Raw genomic sequence first — 24,016 nt, forward strand, 5'->3', positions numbered from 1 at the left:
ACGGATCTATTGGGGACCCCAGGTTTATGAACTCGACACATGGCATGGCATGGATATCTCCTCACGTTGAAAGTAGAAGTTTACTTGCAACAAGTCGTAGCCACCCAAAGCTAAAGCTATTAGTAGGCGTACTACTGCGTGAATTATTGGGTCACCGACAACATGGCTTAAATCACGCAAGAGACAACAATGGTATATGGGCCTGTTTGCTATAGCTCTATCGTTTTTTTGGGGGGTGGGGGGGCTTTGCTTTGGCTCTAGAAGCAGCTCTATAGGTGGGGGAGCTGAATCTATTTTGATGTAACATTTGATAAAACAGTTTCTTTAATTGTTAGAAGGAGTGAAATACCCACAATAACCTTTATTTTTTTTCTTTTTCTTTTTCTTTTTCTTTTTCTCTCTATTTATTTCTCTTCGCTCTCCATCTTATCCCTTCCCCCACTGCGTTCACACCACATCTGCATCCTCCACCACATCCACATCTTCCTCCTCCCGCCTCCACTCTTAGCTCCAGCGTTGCTGCTTTATTTATCATGCATGGTTCGCGGAGCAACTAAAGAACTTATGTCATTGGAATGGAACAGCAAACCAATAGCAAGTTGGCTCCCACAAAGCATCGCTTCCCCATGCTCCTGCTCCTGTTCCTATGCTCCTACTCCACAGAAGTTACAGCCATGATCAAACACCACAGCCCCTTGCCTTCCAGATCAAGCGTCTTCACTCCTCCAGCTAAAAAGCTCCTTCATCCTTGGCAACCTATCATCATGGCGAGCTGGAACAGACTGCTGCCACTGGGAGGGCATCATCTACGACATAGGCTCCGGGAGAGTCATTTCTCTTGACCTCAGTGGATTCAACCTGGTGAGCCGTGGCCTACACCCTGCGCTCTTCAACCTCACCTCTCTCAGGAACCTCAGCCTTGCTTTCAATTAGTTCGATCACGCCCGCCTCCCAGCATCTGGGTTTGAGCGGCTCAATGAAATCACCCACCTCAACTTCTCCAGTACCAACTTTATTGGTCAGATCCCGAGTGGAATTTCCCGCCTCAAGAACCTTGTCAGTCTTGATTTTTCTTATAATGATGACGCGTTGTATCTTCGAGGGCCAAGTTTCCAAACTTTCATGGCAAATATGAGCAATCTAAGGGAGCTCCATCTTGATTTTGTGGATCTATCTAGCAGGGGTTCGACTTGGTCTACTGCATTAGCAGACTATGTTCCCCAGCTACAGATTCTTAGCTTGTCTGCATGTGGTATATCAGGTTCTATTCACCCTTCTCAAGGCTTCGCTTACCGACAGAGATAGACTTTGGATTCAACCCGAGACTCAGTGGCAAAGTTCCTGAGTACTCCTCAGAGTTATCTTCCCTGTAAGACATTATATGCTGCTCCCGTTTCTCCATTATTGGAGAATGGTCGGCTCGGTCGACCACTCCCTGTTAGGAGTTGGAGACTGATCGGCTCTGCCGATCAGCTCCTGTAGCTATAGCTGTAAGGCAGTAGGCCATAGTAGTAGTGGTTTACTTTAGCCATGTAGAGTGGAGATAGCTGACCTAAGCTTTCTGTCTTAGGAGTAGGTAGTTAGTGTACCCTTGTACCTTATGTGTAGGTAGTTGGTGTACTCTGTACCTTAGAGTAGATAGTTGGTGTACTCTTGTACTCTAGTAGTAGATAGTTGGTGTACTTACCAACAACTATGTATCTGTTAGAGGTATAGTTAGAGTTGTATATATTCTATCCAAAGGTAATACAGCAAATCAGTTCAGTTTGCCACATCCAGAAGCAGAGCTTTCAGCCAGCGCTAGGCTTGTGCTGTGTGTGTGAGCTGTTCTCAATATCTTCTTCTACCTCTAGCCATAGTGAGGGAGTGTGCTGGTAAGCTTACTGCTTACCTGTGTAGGGGTGCCGAGGGACTAACAAGTGGTATCAAAGCCGTACAAGCGCCGTCGCCGGACTAACCGCTGGCGATGACGGACGGTTCGGAGATGGGTAATAGCAGCAGCGCTACTGTGGCTGCCCAGCCACGACAAGAGGTCGTTGTGCACACGGTTGTAAGGTCGAGATGGCAGACTAGAGGGGGGAGAATAGTCCTTTCTAAATTTAATCGTGCTGGCTAATCGAAACAAATGTGAAATTAAAACAATCGGTCTAACCAAGACTACGCCCCTCTATCTATGTTCTTTAGCACCTTGCAAAGATCCTAATTAAGCAACTAAGGTGTCGGGCTAGCTAGAGCTCACCTAATCAATTCTAGAAGCAAGGTCACATAAACCTATGCCACTAGTACTTCAAGCAACGAGTGAGCTCCTACACATGCTAGTATGCAAAAACACAAAGCTCCTAAGCTCACTAGCAATGCTCAATAACAAGGCAACCAATGCCAATGTAGAGAGCGTAAATACTTAGCTACACAAACTAAGCATTGTGACTAACAAGGTTACACAAACTAAATTAGCCACGCAAAGGAGCTACTTCTATGCTACACAAGCAAGAAGGTAACTAGCAAGCTATACAAGCTAACTAATTACAAGAGCAACTATACAAGCACAATATATATGAAAGTAATTACAAGCTTGTGTAACGACGATGCAAACCAACAGGAAGACAAGGATGACACGATGATTTTTAGCCCGAGGTTCACGTGCTTGCCAACATGCTAGTCCCCGTTGAGACAAGCTTCAAGGTTGTCACCGGTCCTCTTGCTAGTGGTGACCCGTAAGTCACACTCTCCCATGTGGAGTGCTTACCACAAGCTCTAGCACTTGATCTGGCTGGACCACTTGTCGCCCTTCGCGTCTCACTCTACTAGAGTTGCTCTTCGTGGCTCCCGCGGGACGAGCACAATGCCCCTCACAAAACTCTTCTCCGGAGCCTCGCACAAGCTTCTTGCGGGCTTCGACGGAGACCACCATCAAGCCATCTAGGAGGTGGCAACCTCCAAGAGTAACAAGCACCACCAGCTTGCAAGAGGACCACCTAGTGTCATTCGATGCAACCTCACGATGCAATCGTACTAGAATCACTCACTCACTCAATCGGATGAACACTATCAAGCTAGAGTGAGTTAGAGGGCTCCCAAGCACCACCACATAAGCCACCAAGGGTCTAGTGTGCTCTCACTTTCTCCCCTCATGGCCAAAGGCCGACCAACATTTCTATTTATAGCCCCATGGGTTAAAATAGCCGTTACCCCTTCACTGGACGTTTTTAGGATGACCGGACTCGCCGGTCGTGATGACCGGACGAACCCGGCCAGCGTCCGGTCACTCCTGGCCATCCACGTGTCACCCGCTTTCAACCAAAGCTGCCCGATCTCAATAGTCACTGACACCATCTCAACGGTCAAGTGACGACTAGACGCACCACACGTTAGGACCGAACGCATTGGTGCCAGCGACCGGTCATTTCTAGAGAGCTCCCTGAGCCTCTGTTTTGCGACTGGACGCGTCTGGTAGGTCACGATCAGATGCAGCATCAGCGTCCGGTCCTTCTCCTCTTCTCTATGCCGCCACGTCAGTGGGACCAGACATACCCACCACATGTCCGGTCACAAAGTGACCCAGCGCCCGGTCAAAGACCGACACCTGCGCCTTCACTGCTGCCACTGATCGGACGCGTCGGTCTAGCCGAGGCCAGCGTCTGGTCACTCACAGTGACCTCCTTTTGCCTTTGTATCTTCACTGAGTTGATCCACATCAACTCCAACTTCTTCTCCTTTGTAAATGTGCCAATACCACCAAGTGTACAACCCCATGTGTATGTGTGTTAGCTTTTCACAAACATTTTTCAAAGGATTAGCCACTCAACTTGCTACACCACTCAATCCTAGAAACGATGCAAAGTTAGATCACTCGAGTGGCACTAGATGACCGATATGCAAACAAGTTTGCCCCTCTTGATAGTATGGCTATCTATCCTAAACCTAGTCATAAACTTCTCTTCACTTGCTTTTCACCGTGATATGATCCATTTCATATCATCACGTGATCATATTGGTTCATTGATCTTCACTTCACTTGTTTTTCACTGTTGCCTTCGTCCATCAACGTCAAGTCTTGCTCAAGCTTCACCTCCACGTGGTCCATCGCTCCAAAGCCTCCAACTTGCCCTTCACACTTGCAACCAGTCCATCAAGCCAAGTCTTGTCTTGATCTTCTCCACCTTGATCACATGACTCAATGTCATGTCTCATGTGCAATGAGCTCCTTCATCATCACATGTGTGAGCTTTACAACATCTTCGAGCCATCTTCACCATCATGGTATATGTTGCTCACACACATGTACCTGTGGACTAATCACATGTGTATCTCACATAAACACAATTAGTCCACCTAGGGTTGTCACTCAATTATCAAAACCAAATAAGGACCTTTCAACAGTGCGGGAGGTCAATGGCACCAGTTGGCCAACGTTGACTCGCACCAACTATGGCGAGTGGGCGATGACCATGAAGGTCAAGCTCAGAGCTCGATGGCTCTGGAATGCTATTGATAAGGGCACCGACAACGAAGAAGATGATATGTTAGCGTTGGAGGCTATCCTTGCTGCTATGCCAGCGGAGTACAGGGAGCCTTTGGGGGTGAAGAACTCTGCTAAAGAGGCATGGGAGGCCATTGCGGCGATGCGCGTCGGTTTCGACTGCGCAAAGAAGACGATGGCCTAGCTGCTGAAGCAGGAGTACGCCAACCTCAAGTTCAAGGATGGTGAGTTAGTGGAGGACTTCTCCCTCCGCCTACAAATGCTCATTAGCAAGCTGAGGAGCCACGGTGTCACCATCGATGATGGAGAGGCGGTCTCCAAGTACCTCCACTCCATGTCGACAAAGTACATCCAGATTGCTCTCTCCATAGAGACGATGCTAGACTTGTCCACCCTTACTATTGAGGATGTGATAGGTCGTCTATGGGCAGTGGATGAGCACATGGAGCAGGCCACAACAACGACGGATAGCGGTAAGCTACTGCTAATAGAGGAGGAGTGGGCCGCCCGGATGAAGGAGAAGATGAAGTCTAGGGAATCCTTCTCCAGCTGCGTTGGCAATGGCAAGCACCATGGTAAGGCTTCTTCGGAGAAGAAGAAGAAGAAGGTTGACCCCCAATGCCTGCCGGTGCTGCGGGAAGACAGGCCATTGGGCAGAGAAGTGCCCAAATTACAAGCAGGAGAAGAAGGCTGAGGCTCATCTGGCGTAGGTTGATGATGATGATGATGCCACTTTCCTGATGGCTACGTTATGTGCATTGCACGACATTGAGGCCAAGGAAAAGGGAGAGGTGACGGCTGTGGAGGAGCATGAGAAGGCTCTGAAGGTTGTCAACCTCGATGAACCGTGCGCCCAAGTCCACCTCGGACATGTGGGCGGCGAGTAGGAGCAGCGGTGGTACCTGGACTCCAGCGCCAGCAACCACATGACGGGCTTCAAGGAAGCCTTCTTTGAGCTCGATGGCGACGTGACTAGCACGGTGAAGTTCGGTGACGGCTCAATGTCACAGAACCATCCAATTTATAAGAGCACAAGTACAAAAGCAATCACCGAAGCGATCAAACCGTCATACTTGAGCCCATATAAACCCGGTAGTACAATGAAATCTCGAAGGATCTCAAACAACCAACATACAAACCAAGATCATAGAGATTCAACATAACCAGTCATATGTTATATCATAGTTCACAAATAGTTCTCATACATCAGAGTTTGAATAATTATTACAAACCAAGTTTGAAAGTAGCGGAAGCAAAGTAGTTTAACATTGACATCACACATAGTTTAATACAAAGCCAGTTTCATAGTCATCTCCAACCAAAAGCATAAGGGTGAGATGATATACAGAATGACCATTGCCCATGGTCCTAGTCCTCATCCACTATAGGAGCAAAGCAGTTCTTGCAGTAGCCGTGATACATAACATTATCTACAACAATGGGAAGAAAACCCTGAGTACGAGAAGGTACTTAGCTAGACTTACCCGTCCAACTAATATACTAAGACACCAAGGAGTATGCAAGGCTTTATAAGTAGAGCTGGTAGACATTATTTGCAGAAAAAGCATAAGTTATCCAACATATCTTTAATTGTGAATCACTAGTTATTAATCCTATCTCATACTAGATTAGCAGCTATCCTATGCCAAACATGTTGGTACCATTAAGTCATCACAATAATAACCATATCCAGTTGAGTTCTTGCATAATCTCATAACCACACTTCCATCAATTACTATGATAAAGTGTACTCCTGTCAAGTTCTCACTATCCGGGAGAGACGACGATTTGAATCGATTCTTACCCAGCTGGGGAATTATTCCTAGCACACACCCATACTTCCCTCGTCGGGGTCGCATCAGGTCACCTTTGGGACAACTCAAGTACAATCACGGGTAGGACCAGTGACGCACCCTCAAAGATACAACCAATCTGTCAAGGGGGCTCGGGACTCTAACCCACCCTTGGGCTTATGCCATTAGCTCTCCGCACATCCTTACTATCTCCAGGGTGCGCACTTTAACTGCTCGTGTCCTTGGTCTGAGTTGAGCTACTCGGCTTTACGGTCAGAACGACTTATCCGGCCAACTATGTGAGAGGCGTGCGTTCAACATGACAAGATAAACCTCCAATGGCCAGTCCTTAAACGACACAGATGGAATCACTATGATACCACAACATAAGACTCCGCTCAGTCTCCATTTATTCAACAGTACTAGGTTATGTTCCACGATAGCACAATATAGCCAACCGTGATCAAGTTATCACCTATAGCTCGCAGGTGACAGGAAATCACCCGACTTCTACCGGTCTAAGCATAGCTAAGCATGATAAACGTTCCTAGACTTAAATAGGATTCATAGTAGATATTTTTGGTCAAGGAAAGGTAATATGCAGCAAGTATTTCTAAATAACTCCTGTCACGTAATGCATCAATATGAGTAACTTAGGTGACATTAATAAAATAGGGAGACTTATAATGCTCTGGGGCTTGCCTTTCACGAACGTTGCTGGCTGATGATCAGGGCACTTCGAAAGATGATCAACCTCAGGCTCACCTTCACCGAGAACCTCCTGGTGCTGCACTTCCTGATTCTCCTCTTATGGATCGTCGTCTAGCTCCACCAGCGTGATTTCCTCGGATGCACCTATTGCATGCATATGCATAAGTAAGCTCCATGAATGCCCAAGAAGGATCATGGGTGATGTGATATGGGAAGGTACATGCTACGATAATGATGTTAAGTTATATAATGATAGCAATTGCTAACCCCATGCTAACTGAGTAGGTGCATATCTCTTCTCTATCTACTTACAAATTTCATACAAGGCAATGTCTAAACTACACATGGAAGTTACAAGTTTACATCATAACTGAAGTTCTACTTATCCAAATGCTATGATCTTAGACTTTCTGGAAATCTTGTAAAATTTCCTACAACTCTTATTTAATCATCAAAAGCTAATTCATACTCTATCCTAACCAAAATAGGCAATCTATCCAGTGCTGTCCAGAAATTCTAGAGAACAAGCATTTCGGGAGACTAACTTAAAACAGCTATAACTCCTAAACCCTTTGGCCTATTGTCCTAAAATTTTAACACAAGATATATGAAGAAGTTCTCTACAACTTTGTTATTAACCATTTCTACAGCAAACATCATTTTGACTAAGCAACATGCTCAACAACAGAATCTGTCCGAAAACACTTCTAGATCAAATTATAGAGCAACAATATTTTTACTGCATGTAAGCATTCAAAATTTGACATCACCAAGTATACCAACAGTTCAGTAACATCAAATACACTCAAGAAAACATAATGGTCAAGCCCAATCTATTCATTTAAATGTCCTTATTAATTTAATTAGATAATTAGGGAAAATAACAAACATATACCAAATGTGCACAACTAATTCTCTGAAAATTACAGTGCCTTTCAAGTGCTCCCAATAGACTACTGCAAAAATTTCATACCATTTGACCAAGTATAACATCCTTTACAAAAATGACAAGCTAGCAAGGCCTATTTTAGTGAAAAAAGTTAACCCTATAAAAAAGTATCAAACAACAGATTATATATTTTTCCTAGCTTCATATTAGTGCCATACTCCTGTACAAAAATTTGCATATCAATATGTTATATATTTTTATCCCTATAATTTTCCTCAGAAAATATTATTTATTACTAGATAAATAGAAAGACCCTACTTCAGTCAAGTTTACAGCAAGTTTATTATTTTTCCTAGCTAGAGCATGTCAACACAAGACCAACAAAATTAGAATCTCAATTTTATCACTTTTCTAGCTCAAGATATATAATTTACAAGATTGTAAACATTCAAAAAGCATTTATCTAAATACATTTTAATCACCATGAAAAATACTAGAAACTGTACATTTCATATATTTATAAAACACTACACTTCATGAGGATCACAACAAAATTTTGTTCACAAGAATTGGACATCTAGAACTCCACTTATGATTTTTCAAAGTTTGCATACAAATCTGAAATAAATGAACTAGCCTTCTAATCCTAAGCCACTGACAGCTGGGGTCCTCGAGTCAGATGGGCCCGCACGTCAATGACATAAAAACAGGGCAGCGGCGCGGACCGGCCGGAGTTCGGCGACGGCGAGCTCTCCGGCGACGGCATCGGCACTACGAGCTTCCCCATGACATTCCGCACGCACTGAGCTAACTAATTGGATCGATTGCGGCCGCTAAAGGTGATGGCGGTGCTCATGGCAGCACGGCGGATGCGGTCGATGGTGAGCCGCCGGAGGTGACCGAGATGGCGCAATCTAGGGTTACACCGAGCTTCTACATCCTACGGTGATCCTAGCGCACACACTAGCATGACCAGCGGTGGTCGAAGACGGCCTAGGCACGGCAACGAGGCATGGCAGTGATACGATGGTGAGGCCGTGCGCTGCACGGAGGCCTTACTGTGCGCGGTGTAACACCCTTGGTGTTACACTGTATAGCCTTTTGCTAAAACACTGCATGAGCATCATATTTATGTGTAAATGTGTGTAATATAGGGTGTAAAGCAATGTACGTAACTTGAAACGTTCATCAGAAACGCAAAACAAATATTATATTTCATGTCATGTTATATCACTTAGGGTTCTAAATGAATTTTTATTGAACAGAAATACTATAGAATGCATATACGACACTTTAATAAAGTTTGTAGTACAAACTTCGTAGGTGACGATGAAATACCTACGATCGCGAAAGGAATTCACTAGCTAGCGTATCGAATGGCTTGGAAATCAAATTCGACGCGAATCCGATCGAGACTTGGTCGAATGGCTTGGAAATCAAAGTCGAAAAACGCTTTGATGAAGCTAAGTTCGACAATTTTTGTAGGAGATTTGGGTTAAGTAGTGGTATGGTATTAGGGCTTGTTTCAGTAGTTTAACATGCCCTCTTGAGTATAGAAAAACTGGTTTGGCATTTGAATCATCGAGTTTGATTTTTGGAACGCTTTAAAAGTCGTGTGCATGACGTTTCCCGCCAGTTTCATCATGTGCACGCGGTCACCACTGCCCTGTGCTATTGTCGGCGCGCCGACCGTGCATGCGCATGTCTGGCCATGCCTGACTAGCCACGGTGGCCGACTGCCTAGGGCATGCGACTGCTCCTTCCCACTACCACGGCATGCGCTCCTGTCAACATCGCTACTGGTGCCCTTGGGCGGCCCGCATCGTGTCATTGCCGGCCCTGCTCTGCCGGTCGCCGTCACTGTCTGCTCGGGTGCAGTGGCATCCTAGGGCAGCGGCTATTGTCGCCAGCATGCGCACGTGCCTCTGCATCGCGTTGTCACCTCGTGTGTGCTCACATCACTTGCGTCGCTGCCGCTGCTGCGCGCGCCTGCTATGCCGTCACGTGGCCTGGCCACCAGTGTCTTACAAGTCAAGGCGCTGCGGTTACATGTCGTCGTGCTGGCCTCGTACGCGCACGTGGAGCCATCATCCATCGCGCCATGCTCCTATCGCTCTCGCCTTAAATGGCATCGCGCCGGCTGGCTGAGCCGCGCCAAGGCCAACCCGCATAGCCTGGCCGCATCCATGTAATTGCACATGCCCGGAGCTTGATTTGGAGCCTAGCTTCTCGCCAAGCCTACCACTGTTGTAGTTGTACGATGTCGGGCTTCAATTTGAGTTTTCCTCCACCGTTGACCCCCCTTAAGACCGAATGGTGTCGTCCACCTAATTGGCCTCGCACCGTCCACTTCCGTCCAATTAACCATGCACCCAACTAGCCCTGGTGGTTAGCTCATGATTGGAGTCGACCTGATGAGCTTTCATCCTCCAGTGAGGTAATGCAGGGCATTTTTCTCGCGGCGGTCTACCATGGCCGTCGAGGCAGGTGCTCGGCCAGGGTGTCGCTCCATGCTCCGTTGTCTCAATTGAGCAGTGCTTTTATGTCTCCTTGACTTGGTTGCCTCGCCCATGTAGCAGTTTCGTCAATGGAGCAGCAGGTCGCCGGGGACGTCGTCGCTGCGCTTGCCGTGAACCAGAGCAACCCCACGCTCGTGGCCAACCACCTTGCCGAGCCTCACGACCATGTCCATACCATCCTACACATCTCTAGTGAGGCACCTCTGCTCCTAGGGTAGAATGTTGAACCGGTTGAGGTCTAGGATCGTCAGGACATGTTCGCTGCTGTCGACGAACTGGGTTTGATGTCGTTCCCATGGCCAGCGTGTTTGGGTGTAGTAGCAGTTCAAATAAGGCTTCTATCTTGTTGCTCGTAATCTATAGATGGATAAAAGGGTAGCGGTAGAGGCATTGGGCTAGGTGATTTCACTGACGCCGATGTTGCCGTGGCCAGACCTCACCGCGACACATGGCCACGTCTTCGTGCTGCACCATTTGTGGTGTTTGATACCTCGATCGGTTGTGCTTTGCACATAGAGTGTCATGTTGGTGCTAGTTGATGTCGGGGAGGTCCGTGCTCGCCGGTGTTTGGCCAGAGATGCCGCGGCCTTTATTAGTTCCAGCTAGGGACCTTGAAAAACAGGAATTGGATTAAGGGAAGGGTGCTAGATGCAAATCCATGACTCAGTTAAATAGTGTTTGAGTTAGCTTCGCAAATAGGAAAGAGAACGGGGGCTCTTTAGCAAAAGAGCCAGCTCACGTGCGGGCTCCGCCGTGGGCCACGTAGCGTGGGCCGCGTCGGTGGCACGCGTTTGCACGCGCTGCGTGAGCGTGGGCCGAGCTACGATGGGCCGCGCCGGGCTGTTTTGGCTTTTTCTTTTCTAATGAATTAGTTCATTCTTTTCTAAATTAAGTTGTGAACTGATCTTTGATAATTAATATAAAATTATGTAAGTATCCAAAAATCATGAACTAAATTTTGTTAGTCTCCTAAATTCATGCTCTACCTGTTAGTGTATTTAGCTCATGTAGTTCTGTGGTGTCCTTAAGGTTACTTTATTTATTATAATATGCTTATCGTTATTAGGGTTATTTAGAGAAAGAATTTTCATGATGAAATGGTAGAAGTGCTAGCTCTGAAAATTTTACAGAAGACTCATAACATTATTAAGCACTCACTGTAATTTTTTAGCCCTAGAGTAGGTTGTTAAATAGAGTAGCTAGTACTCCTTGTTTTATCGTATATAGAGTAAATCGATGTTAAAAATAAGAATGCCTGTAGTTGCTAAGTTAATGTATGAAATGTCTCATGCCTGTTTAGTGGAAATGATAAGTAATGTAGCATCTTAGTCGGTAGAGTTAGTTTAGTAGCTTGACAAATGTATTTCTATTTTAAGAGTTGCTGTTGCCGTATTACTAAGTGTTACATCATCATTTCATGTATGTAGATCACGAGTTGGTAGAGTTCGTGCCTGCAGACGAACATGACTATGAGAAGATTATTAAGGAGTACGACGAGGAGGTTCTCGTATAGGAGGGAGCCCCAGAGCCGTTCGTTGCTGACTTTGTTGACACACCGCCTGCCCAAGGCAATCCCCAGTGTATAACCCTTATTTTTGAATGATCACTGAATATATATATGATGTGCATTTATGTACATGCATTTTATGGAAACTACATGCATAGATATACTTACCTATGAGTCCTACTAGTATAGGTCGAGTAGCTGCTATGCTCAGGATTTCGGTAGCATGAGGAACCTGTCGTTACTCACAATAGGTGATAATTATGATCACTCATGATAAAATGGTGGAAAGGAAAAATGGTGACTGGGCAGGAATATGGTTTGGGTATTGGTGGGTGTAAGAGGTTGTGTTCTGCGGCCAACAGGGCATAGCTTGGTTACACTTTTTCCCTGTCTATGTTGGTTAAGGACCGGTCGTTGCATTGGACGCTAGACAAGTCATAGACTTATTATCCCGAGCACATACTTGGGTATGGGCGCATGGAAGACTTGTTGCTCTTTTGTCATGGGTTCTGGCTCTTTCCGGACTGACTGATTGGAGGCGGGGATGGTGGAGGTCCTTGCACCGCACTAAGTCTGGGACTCAGGAGCGGGGGCTTGGAGTCCAAGTTTGGACGGGGACCTGGACCCTAAGACAGGAGGGTGATGGGTTGGTCCTGCTTGTGCCTAGGGTACAAGTGGGGCATATGTTTTCGAGGTACCTAGCTGGGCACATTGATTCATGAATCACCGGGCAATCCGGTATGGCTTGTCTAAACTCTAGCACCGTAGTAAGAACTAAAAGATGAAAGGTAAAGAAATGGAACTGTTGCTCAACTCTTGCTTGAAAGTAGAACATGTGCTTACCTAGAATGGCTAGATAACGAATTAATCATGACTACTAATAATAACATAAATAAAGATTCACTATTAGTATTGCTTTCTGCAAAAGGAAACCAGCAAACCATAAAGCTCATCATATTCCTTGAAGTCGGGAAATTATTCCCACTAGTTGGATAAGCTTGCGAGTACATTGTGTACTCAGGGTTTATTTACCCCTGTTGCAGGTACTGCTTGAGACGTAGCCGTTGTGTGAAGGATTCTTCTGGTGGGCATAGACGGATCCTTGCTTATTATTGATAGATGTTTACTTGATGTTTATTTTCATTCTGCTGTTTAATATTCCGCACTCTGACTTTGGTAATGTAATAATACAATTTTTAAGAACTCTGGATGTATGAAATGGATTAAGTATTGTAAACTCGTTCTCATTATTGGATCCTACGGGAAAAATGTGGACCCTTTGGGCTCTCCCTTGGGGTGTGCTCGACGGAACCTACTCGATGTAGATCGCTCTCAGGGTGCTTAGTGTCAGTGGAAGACAAGCGCCTCCGTAAGTGCGTTATTTTGGGTGGTTCTGCCACACGTGGCTAGCAAGAAAGGCGGGTGTGGTGAGGTGGTGGAAGCATGATGGAGCAATGCCTGCGGTGAAGGTGCGACGCGGTGCGAGCTAGGTGGCCGACAATGGCAACGGCGGCGAGCTCTCGCTGCTGTGGGCAGAGGCGCAAGCGAAGGAGGAGGCAGGAGGGGAAAATGAGAGCACACGGAGTCACGGGCGAGCGTTGGGTAGGTGAAGGCGCGTCGTGGCCCGACGTGTCCTGACTGACCGGGCCATCAGCATCGAACGGCCTCCACACGATGGCCAAATCCTACGCCGGTCGGCCACTGATGGCCAGGCTGAACAGGCCATCAGAGCCAGCGCCCGAGCCTAACAGCGTGATTTGATGATGTTCAAACTCCTAATCCACGGCACATTAATGAAATCTTCCTTAACCAAAGTTGTAGCCCTATATACCATCTCCAATTTCTCTTGAAAGACGAAAGTCTAATTCTCAACGAATAAGGAGTAAAATCATCACAAAGTCAGCTCAGCGAAACAGTAAACCGGAAATGACTTAGAAAATTTCTAAGTGTTGAAAACTTGTGTTTTGCTGATTTTTGTGAGCTCAAAATGACCAAGCTATGCACTGAATTAGCTCATGACCCAAAAATAAAAGTTGTTGCTCTACTCAAATACTACAACTTTGCTTAAGGGTGCTTTGCCATGCAAAGACTCTATGACATAGTTCAAACTAGGTCAAACATACCACTTTAAAATGATGACTTACACCATAACTAGGACTTAGAGACCAAACTAGCCTTAGTCATGAATACCAAAGTTGTTCCTTATACTATCCTAAACATGTTTAAGGTACTCCTAAGGTCACACAAGCATTTCATACATTGGTTACAAGGAAACCCTAGCATAAGTAAGGCAATTAAGTAACAATACATGCAATATAAGCCAACATAGATAGAATACATGATATGCTTATGCTCAATGATGCTTATGATCATGCAATGTCAAGGTTAAATGCATGCTTAACACCTAGGGTGTTACACTCAAGGGTGGCGATCCGAGAGCACAACACCATCATCTTCAGGTGCCAGAACGGCAAGCACCACGCGCTGATGGAAGTATATTACATCCCATAGCTGCGTTCAAGTATCATCAGCATTGGCCAGCTGGATGAGTGCGGCAGCGAGGTACTGATCAAGGATGGCATCCTCAGGATCGAGGATCGGGAGCAGTGGCTTCTTACCAAGGTGAAGAGGTCCCAAAACTGGCTGTACCTGCTTGACCTGAAGGTGGAGCAGCCCATCTGCTTGGCTGCATGGCGCATGGAGGAGCCATGGTTGTGGCATGCCTGGTATGGATATCTCAGCTTCGACGCTCTTAGTCGGCTGAAGAAGATGGTGACTGGGCTACCTCACATCGAGCACGTAGGCGAGCTATGTGACAGCTGCCTAGCCAAGAAGCAAAGAAGGTTGTCGTTCTCGAAGATGGTGAAGTACCACGTGGCAGAGGCCCTCGAGCTGGTCCATGGTGACCTCTGTGGGCCGATCACGCCGGTGACGCCTAGTAGGCGCAAGTACTTCATCTTGCTGGTGGATGACTACAGCCGATACATGTGGCTATAGCTTCTGACCAGCAAGACCAAGGTGGTGGAAGCGGTCAAGAAGTTCAAGGCACGCGTGGAGGCGAAGATCGACAAGAAGCTACGCGTGCTACAGACTGATCATGGTGGTGAATTCACTTCAGTGGAGTTCGCTGCTTACTGCGTGGATTAGGGCATGGTGCGACACCACACCGCGCCGTATTCGCCATAGCAGAATGGCGTGGTGGAGCGGCGAAACCAGACAGTGGTCGGCATGGCTCAATCCATGATGAAGGCCAAGAAGATGCCGATGGAGTTCTAGGGAGAGGCAATGACCACAGCAGTGTTTATCCTCAATCGCGCGCCCACCAAGGCCCTGAAGGGCAAGACGTCGTTCGAGGCTTGGCATGGACGCAAGCTGAATGTGTCCTTCCTTAAGACATTTGGCTGCGTCGGCCATGTGAAGAACACCAAGCCTCACCTCGACAAGCTGGAAGACAGAAGCATGCCGATGGTGCTCCTAGGCTACGAGGAGGGCAACAAGGCCTATCGGCTTTATGATCCCAAGAGAGGCAAGGTGGTGATCTCTAGAGATGTGATGTTCGATGAGATGGTGGCCTAGGACTGGGAGGGTCCGGGCATGGGGGAAGCTGGCAGCTTGAGCAGCACCTTCGTCGTCGAACACTTAGTCATCCACGGTGGTGGAGACGCTGGAGAAGAGGTGCCGACCACCCTAGAAGTGGTGCCGAGCGGTCCAGCAGCAATGCCAACCACTCTAAAGGGGGTGCCGAGCACTTCAGCAGCAGTGTCGAGCGCTCTAGCAGTGGAGCCGACCACTCCAGGAGTGGTGCCGATCGCTCCAGCAGTGGATCCAACCATTCTAGCAGTGGTGTCGAGAGGTCCAGCAGCGATGCCAACCACTCCAGCAGAATAGGGAGGTCGGGGACCACTGATCAAGTTCACCTCCCCTCTAAGCGACATCAGCGAGTTCGTGGATGCCTTCCACGATGGCGAGGAGGTGCGGTTCCATAGGCTGGACAACATCATCGGCAATGCAGGGGCCACAGGCCTGGCAAGTCGGCTGCTCGATGATCCAGAGCTACTCCTTGTTAGTGTCGAGGAGCCACCGACATTTGTAGTGGCTGAACGTGAAGCCAATTGGCGACGGGCGATGTTGGAAGAGATGAAGGCCATCGAGGACAATGGCACATGGGAGCTGGTAGATCCACTGATGGGCTACAGGCCGATTGGCTTGAAGTGGGTCTACAAGGTGAAGCGGGACGAGTGTGGCACCATTGTCAAGTATAAGGATTGGCTTGTCACCCATGGCTTCGTGCAGCGTGAGGGCATCAACTTCGAGGAAGTCTTTGCTCCGATGGCGTGAATGGAGTCCGTTCACTTGCTATTGGCCATGGCAGCAGCGAAGGATTGGCACATTCACTACCTCAACGTCAAGTCTGCGTTCCTCAATGGTGAGCTCACAGAGACGGTCTTCGTCAAGCAAGCTCCAGGCTTCGCCGTCAAGGGCGCTGAGCACAAGGTGCTCAAGCTACGCAAGGCGCTCTACGGGCTATGGCGGGCCCCTCGAGCGTGGAATGCCAAGCTCGATGCCACCTTGGGCGAGCTTGGGTTCACTCGCTATGCTACAGAGCACGCGCTCTACACGTGGCAATGGGGGAAGGAGGAGCTCGTCGGTGGCGTGTACGTGGATGACTTAATCGTCACCGGAGCGCGAGTAGAGGACATCGATGGTTTCAAGCGTGAGATGGTGACTCGTTTCAAGATGAGGGATCTCGGCGTGCTCTAATACTATCTTGGCATTGAGGTGAGGCAGGGAAAGCAGAGCATCTCCCTAGGTCACGCCTACACGGAGAAGCTGCTGGAGCACGGCGGCATGGCGGAGTGCAAGCCGTGCGTGACTCCGATGGAGGAGCGGAGCAGAGGACATTGATGGTTTCAAGCGTGAGATGGTGGCTCATTTCAAGATGAGCTATCTCGGCATGTTCTCCTACTACCTCGACATCGAGGTGAGGCAGGGGAAGCACAGCATCTCCCTGGGTCAGTGCGCCTATGCGGAGAAGCTGTTGGAGCACGGCGGCATGGCGGAGTACAAGCCATGCGCGACTCCAATGGAGGAGCGGCTGAAGCTGAGCAAGCACAGCACTACTGCGAAGGTGGACGCGACGCGCTACTGGAGCATCATCGGCGGGCTACGCTATCTCACTCATACCCGATCGGACATTGTGTTCGCGGTTGGGTACCTCAGCCATTTCATGAAGGACCCGCGCGAAGATCATTGGTCGGCAGTTAAAAGGTTGCTGCACTACGTCAAGGGGATGCTCGATCAAGCGATCATCTTCTCCAAGAGTAGCGGCAAGGGTGGGTTGCGGCTCATAGTCTTCAGTGAGGCACCCCCCAAGGCAAAGGAAGGTGAGCCGGAGCTCACTGTCTTCAGCGATGCGGACATGGTGGGCGACATTGATGGGCGACGAGCACCTCCAGCGTGCTCGTCTTCTTTGGAGCAGCCCCCATTGCTTGGCAGTCGCTGAAGCAAAAGATCGTGGCGCTGTCGACGTGTGAGGCAGAGTACGTCGCAGCGGCCATGGCGGTGTGCCAGGCTGTCTGGCTACGCCGGCTGCTGGGCAAGCTGACCGGCGAGGAAGCTCACCCGCCAGCTCTGATGGTGGACAACCAGCCCACCATCGCCCTCGCCAAGAACCCTATCCTTCACGACCAGAGCAAGCATATTGACATCAAGTTCCACTTTCTCTGGGACTGCATCAATGGAGGGCAGATCGTCATCGAGTTTGTCGAGACTAGCAGACATCTCGCTGACATCCTCACCAAGTCACTCGGCCGCCTGCGGTTCATGGAGCTGCGGAAGATGATTGACATTGATGAGGTCAAGGCATCGGGTTAGCAGCAGGATTAGGGAAAGAATTGTAAGACATAATCTGTTGCTCCCGTTTCTCTATTATTGGAGAATGGTCGGCTCAGTCGACCACTCCCTGTTGGGAGTTGGAGACTGATCGGCTCTGTCAACCAGCTCCTGTAGCTGTAGCAGTAAGGCAGTAGGCCATAGTAGTAGTGGTTTACTTCAGCTATGTAGAGTGGAGATGGTTGAGCTAAGCTTTATACCTTAGGAGTAGGTAGTTGGTGTACTCTTGTACTCCGGTAGTAGGTAGTTGGTGTACTCACCAACAACTATGTACCTGGTAGAGGTACAGCTACAGTTGTATATATTCTATCCAAAGGCAATACAGCAAATCAGTTCAGTTTGCCACATCCAAAAGCAGAGCTTTCGGCCAGCGCTGGGCTTATGCTATGTGTATGAACTGTTCTCAATATCTTCTTCTATCTCTAGCCATAATGAGTGAGTGTGCTGGTAAGCTTACTGCTTACCTGTGCAGGGCAGCCGAGGGACTAACGTTCCCTAAGGAGTCTTGACATAGCAGGCACTTCTTTTGAAGGGCAATTTCCAACCAAGATCTTCCAGCTAAAAAGTTTGATGATGCTTGATTTATCTGATAACCCCATGCTTTTCGTGAGATTAACATATTTCCCAGATGGAAACAATTTGCAGAACCTGAATCTAGTATGGACCAACTTCACTTATGACACGCCACTCTCTTTTGCCAATCTGACGTCTCTTCAGACTTTGCGCCTTACCACATCAACCATGGGCAAGGAACTCCCCATTTCAATAAGGCTTCCGTCACTGAATAGACTGGAGCTAGATGGATCTGTGTTGGAGAAGCCAGTATTAACTTGGGTTGGCAATCTTAAAGAATTGAAATACCTGGACCTTCGTGGCTACGACTTCTCACAATCGGTACCCTCTTGGATCGGCAACCTGACAAAGCTGGAAACTCTGTCCTTATGAATTGTGATTTCACTGTGCCAATACCACACCAGATTGGATATCTCGGAACTTTGACATCTTTAGAGTTAATGGGGGGTGACGTCTCTGGGCAGCAAATACCGCCATGGATCGGCAATCTTACGAAGATAACATATTTGGATCTCGAAGGTTGCAATTTCTCGGGGCTGATACCTTCAACAATTGGGAACCTGACCCAACTCGAGGAGCTGCGATTCTCAGATAATAGCCTCACCGGTAAGACTCCAAATCACAATTGCTTCCTTACAAAATACTACTCTTTACTTTCCTATTATTATAGATTATAGATAGGGACGATTGGGAGTGGATTTGAATAATCCAAAATCCAAATGGATTTTATTTGATTTGGATACATTTTGATGTGTGTATTTGGATTTGGATGTCCATCACCGTATGATCTGACCAAGTCCAAAACTTATTGGAGATAAACTAAAAAATGCCCGGTGTTCGTTGGATTTTTTTTTTTTTGACTTATTAACACGTAGAGAAGCCTTTCATGTGCGACTTTGAGTTTCTCGTGTGGGTCTCACATGTAGATCTAGTTGCACTGATTTTACGTAAAGTATGCATTAGGCTCCCTAGTCGATCAATCCGTGCTCTCGCATGGATTAGAATATTAGAAGATATAAGCATTAGTTATTGTTTAATATATCTCTATCTGATCAATAACAGTTACTTGTACAGAATTACACATTTTCTTGTTTATTTTTTAACACAATATACATAATAGATAATGTAGTCTTTGTCCAATTAAGTTAAAGTTACCAATACTGGTCTATATGTTTTTTTCTCCATTTCCAATAGTTTTTTTGTATCTTGAATATGTATTTTGGTTGAACCTTAACTTAAACTATGGTGGCTCTTGTGTAACCCATATCTTATGATATCATGAATCTTGTGTACTCCATCGCTCGGAGCAATCAAAGCCTCGGGGGCTTTGTTAGTTATCTAGCGCTAGGTGTAGGCCCCTGAGCCCCTGGCTGATTGGTAGAGTTAGAGGTTAATTCTGTCATGATAGTGTTTAGTAAATGGTTTGCGCAACCCCGGTGTTAGGTATTCATCATTATCATTAGTAGTAAACCAGCCCACTAAGCACTTCTTCCACGCTCTCGACCTCTTGGTCCTATGCTCCTACTCTGCAGAATGTGAAACCAAGGTTACCTTAAGGAAGAGATAGTGACAGGTTACCTTAAGGTGGAGATGTGAAACCAAGTTGATAGGAACCTTGGTTTACTTGTGATGGGCAATAGACTAATGTGAAATGGCTTTGAGCTTTTTGAGATTTCATGAAGCTCTTGTGTGTCTTATTTGACTTTTTGGTTGTGTTTAGCTTTTGCCAAATTGAGAGTTTTTACTTGGAGCTTTGATGATCCTGCTTCCTCGTATCAAACGGTCTTGTGTTTGCTTTTTAATTACTAGCTAGCTTTCGGTCATTTGAGTGACTTCACTTTGCCTTCAAACCATTTTTGTTTTGGTGTTTAACATTGCACTTGTCAAGGGAGAGATTGAGATAGTCAAGGTTGATATATGACCTTATAAAAGAATGATGAGGAATTGTTAAGATGATTTGAGGCTTCCACAGTTATGCTCTTAACTCATATATGCTTGATTTTGCCAATGGCTAACTAGCGGTGTAGTGTTGCATTGTGCGTAAAGATGTGTCTTTTGTCATGTCTCTTGGCTTGTGAACCCTTTTATTTAGTACAAGTTAGTAACTCCAAATGAAAGGTTGAACCTAACAAAAACTACAATTGCTTGTTATGCCATAATTATCCAATGTCAAGCCAAATATCATCACCCAGCGCATTCATTTTGAATGCACGTTGTATACATATAGGTTAAAAGTATCTTCCATAGCATATTTTTTATCATTAATCTCTCTTGTAGTATGTTTTATAGCCAGTAAAAAAATCAATGTATTAACAGATTTTTGAAACTCAAGTTATTGGCATGGCTTTTGTACATTGAGCATGTAGACGATTTGATATTTGTTAGTCAAAACGTATTGAGTTTGACATTTTCAAATAATAATACAACATATTAAAAATACATAGATGGAATATAAATAAACAAGCTCTAGGATATAATGATGTCAAAATTTTGAAATTGGTCTGTTAGTACCAGAAATATGCCTTCTATTTACAATTTGCAGGACCAAAATCCAAAAGACATTAGTAATGCTTGAAAAGACTCTGACATATTGTCCATGCGTGCAGGAGACATTCCGAAGTCTTTGTGCGCTCTTCCAGCACTGCAAGCTGTTTTCCTAGATGGTGGGAATCAGCTTTCGGGTTCTCTAGAAGACATTCCTGCTCCTTCATCCTCACTGTTGACAGATATTGATTTAAGTGGTAATCAGTTGACAGGACCAATACCGAAATCATTTTTTCAGCTTGCAAATCTTCAGTTTCTCTATCTCGAGTCAAATAAATTGACGGGCACAATTGAGCTTAGCTTAGTCTGGGGGTTGAAAAGCCTCACTGCGCTTAGCCTGTCTAATAATATGATATCGCTCATAGACAAAGAAGGTGATACAGTGTTTCCGTCTCTCCCTAATATCACTGACATAGCTCTTGCATCTTGCAATCTTACTAAACTTCCAGCTGCATTCAGATATATTGACACTGTTGCATATCTTAACCTTTCGAATAACCAAATGGAAGGGGCCATACCAAGTTGGGTATGGGAAAACTGGAAGTACCAACTTCAAAGTTTGGACCTTTCACACAACATGTTTACTACTTTAGAGAAGTCTCCTTCTTTTCCTCATATGTCATCCTTGGCTTTTCTTGATCTCAGTTCTAATAGACTTCGAGGAAGAATACCAATACCAGTATCATCATCCGAGGAGGTTACGTTGGATTACTCAAATAATAACTTCTCTTCCATCATGCCCAACTTCGGCAGGTATTACAAATGGCACCTACTGACCTACATCAATTTTTCTAATAATAAACTAAGTGGCCATATACCACCTTCGGTTTGTAGTTTAAACAACCTTGATATCTTGGACCTATCTTACAACTACTTTAGTGGACCAGTCCCAGCATGTTTGATAGAAAGAGGAAGCCTCACTGTATTAAAGTTAAGAAAAAACAAGCTACATGGGGTACTGCCAAAAAATATTAGAGAAGGATGTAAGCTTGAAACAATAGATCTGAGTGAAAATCGAATTGAAGGTACACTACCTGAATCACTAAAAAATTGCCAAGATTTAGAGCTCCTTGACGTTGATAATAATCGTATTGTTGGTTCACTTCCATCTTCGATGGGTGCTCTTCCAAACCTTCGAGTCCTTATCTTAAGATCCAACCAACTCAATGGCACTGTAACAGATCTTCATACTGGCCATAAAAGAAATAAACATTTTACAAGTTTGCAAATAATAGACTTAGCTTCCAACAATTTCTCTGGTTACTTGCATTCAGAATGGTTTGAGACATTGAAATCAATGATGAATAACAGCAATGACAAAGGACAAATTTTGGAGCACGACGACAAACCAAATGAACCGAACTATCAATATACTGTCACCATCACATACAAAAATTCTGAGTTACAGATAACCAAAATCCTAACCACTTTTGAAGTAATCGATTTATCAGATAACTCATTTGATGGTCCCATTCCCAAGTCACTTGGCAAGCTTGTTTCACTACATGGACTTAATATGTCGCACAATAATTTTGTGGGACAAATTCCACCACAGCTTGGTGATTTGAGTAGGCTGGAATCTTTAGATCTCTCCTGCAACCATTTCTCAGGGGAAATCCCACCAGATCTGACCTCTCTAACTTCTCTCAGTTGGCTAAATCTTTCCTACAACAACTTGACTGGAAGAATACCAGAGCAAAACCAGTTTTTTTCATTTCCATCCAATTCTTTTGAAGGCAATGCGGGCCTTTGTGGAAGTCAAGTGTCAAAACAATGTGACAATCCCGGTTCAACTACTCCAAGAGCATTAGATCATCAAGAATCCAATAGTTTGTGGCAGGACAGAGTTGATGCCATCCTTTTGTTCACATTTGTTGGCTTGGGGTTTGGAGTGGGTTTCGCATTGGCAATCTTGTCACGAATATTTTACCGCATAGAAGGATGGATTTGCAAACATTTGTATATTTATATGTATATGTAATACCAATATGCAACAAATGCCTGATATTTTTTCTATAAGACATATATTACTGTTGTACTGGTTAAATGTATCTCGATGTTATAAGATAAGATTGCAGTTTCCTGATTATTCTGTTTCAGATCTAATTCCCAAGGATAGTGGTGTTATATCAAGGTGAAAAGGACTATTTTACTGACTATAATTATGTCAAGTGCTAAATTTAAACATATATTAGTACAACACATGAAGTAAAACTTACACTAAACTTGAACGGAACGATCTGAATTGAATTATTGTACTGTAACCATGACAAAAGAATAGAAGTGAATCACATGCAACGCAGGCCCAATAGGCTCCAGAAATTAGAGGTTTGTTTCTGTCCCAACCTGAGCGTGGTTGCCTAGCCGGCGCAGGAGAGAACCAGCTTATCTGACCCTCTATCCTATCGATCTCCAATCATCTTCAGGAAGTCTTGCCTTTGGAACCCAAGAAAGCTAAATTTAGTGTTTCGATCCTGAGCCAAGGCTTCTGCTACCGCTGCCAACTGCATCGCCCTTGGGGAGATCGATCTCCACAGAGGGCAGCGCCCTTGTAGGAAGGTTTTGGTCGCGGATCTAATTGATTTGCTGGCCTAGCATCAAGCAACAACAAATCGTCATCCCGTTAGTCGTTGTCATCGGGAAGCCATCGATTATAATTGTATCCAAACAAGGCTTAATAAGCAACACATACTATTACAACGAGAATAGACTAAGCTTATGGAGGGTGCAAAGGAATTAACTGAATTAGAGAGTACAATTGTTTGAGAAGAACACGACTAACAGTTCAGACCTTGCTGTATTAACCTTGTCTAGAGATAAAAGAAAAAAAGAACTCTGCATCGAATAAAGTTGCAGATGCGCTGTAGGACACATTGTGTTATTTTCTTTAAAAAAAATAAAGATCTAATCAGAAACAGATTTCAAGTTTGAACGCGTGAACAGACTCGCCCATTGCGACCAATGGTTACGCCAAATTCAGAGATGTCAACAACACACGGACCCCTAGCTTTTTATTTTTCAAAGACCGGACTCTCAGTTCCACCAGACAGAGTCAGTTACAGACAATGACAGGACTAAAAGAGATGCCTATCCCAACAAAATGCAAGC

The 24,016-nt window shown here is 45.7% G+C and overlaps 1 pseudogene; it reads left to right on the plus strand.

The window, feature by feature from the left end:
* The first annotated feature begins 474 nt into the window (after window positions 1-474).
* Window positions 475-22,684, plus strand: LOC136457712 (receptor-like protein 7; annotated as a pseudogene).
* Window positions 22,685-24,016: the final 1,332 nt, after the last annotated feature.

This window comes from Miscanthus floridulus, chromosome 6 (genome assembly GCF_019320115.1).
Source record: "Miscanthus floridulus cultivar M001 chromosome 6, ASM1932011v1, whole genome shotgun sequence".
Lineage (NCBI taxonomy): Eukaryota > Viridiplantae > Streptophyta > Magnoliopsida > Poales > Poaceae > Miscanthus > Miscanthus floridulus.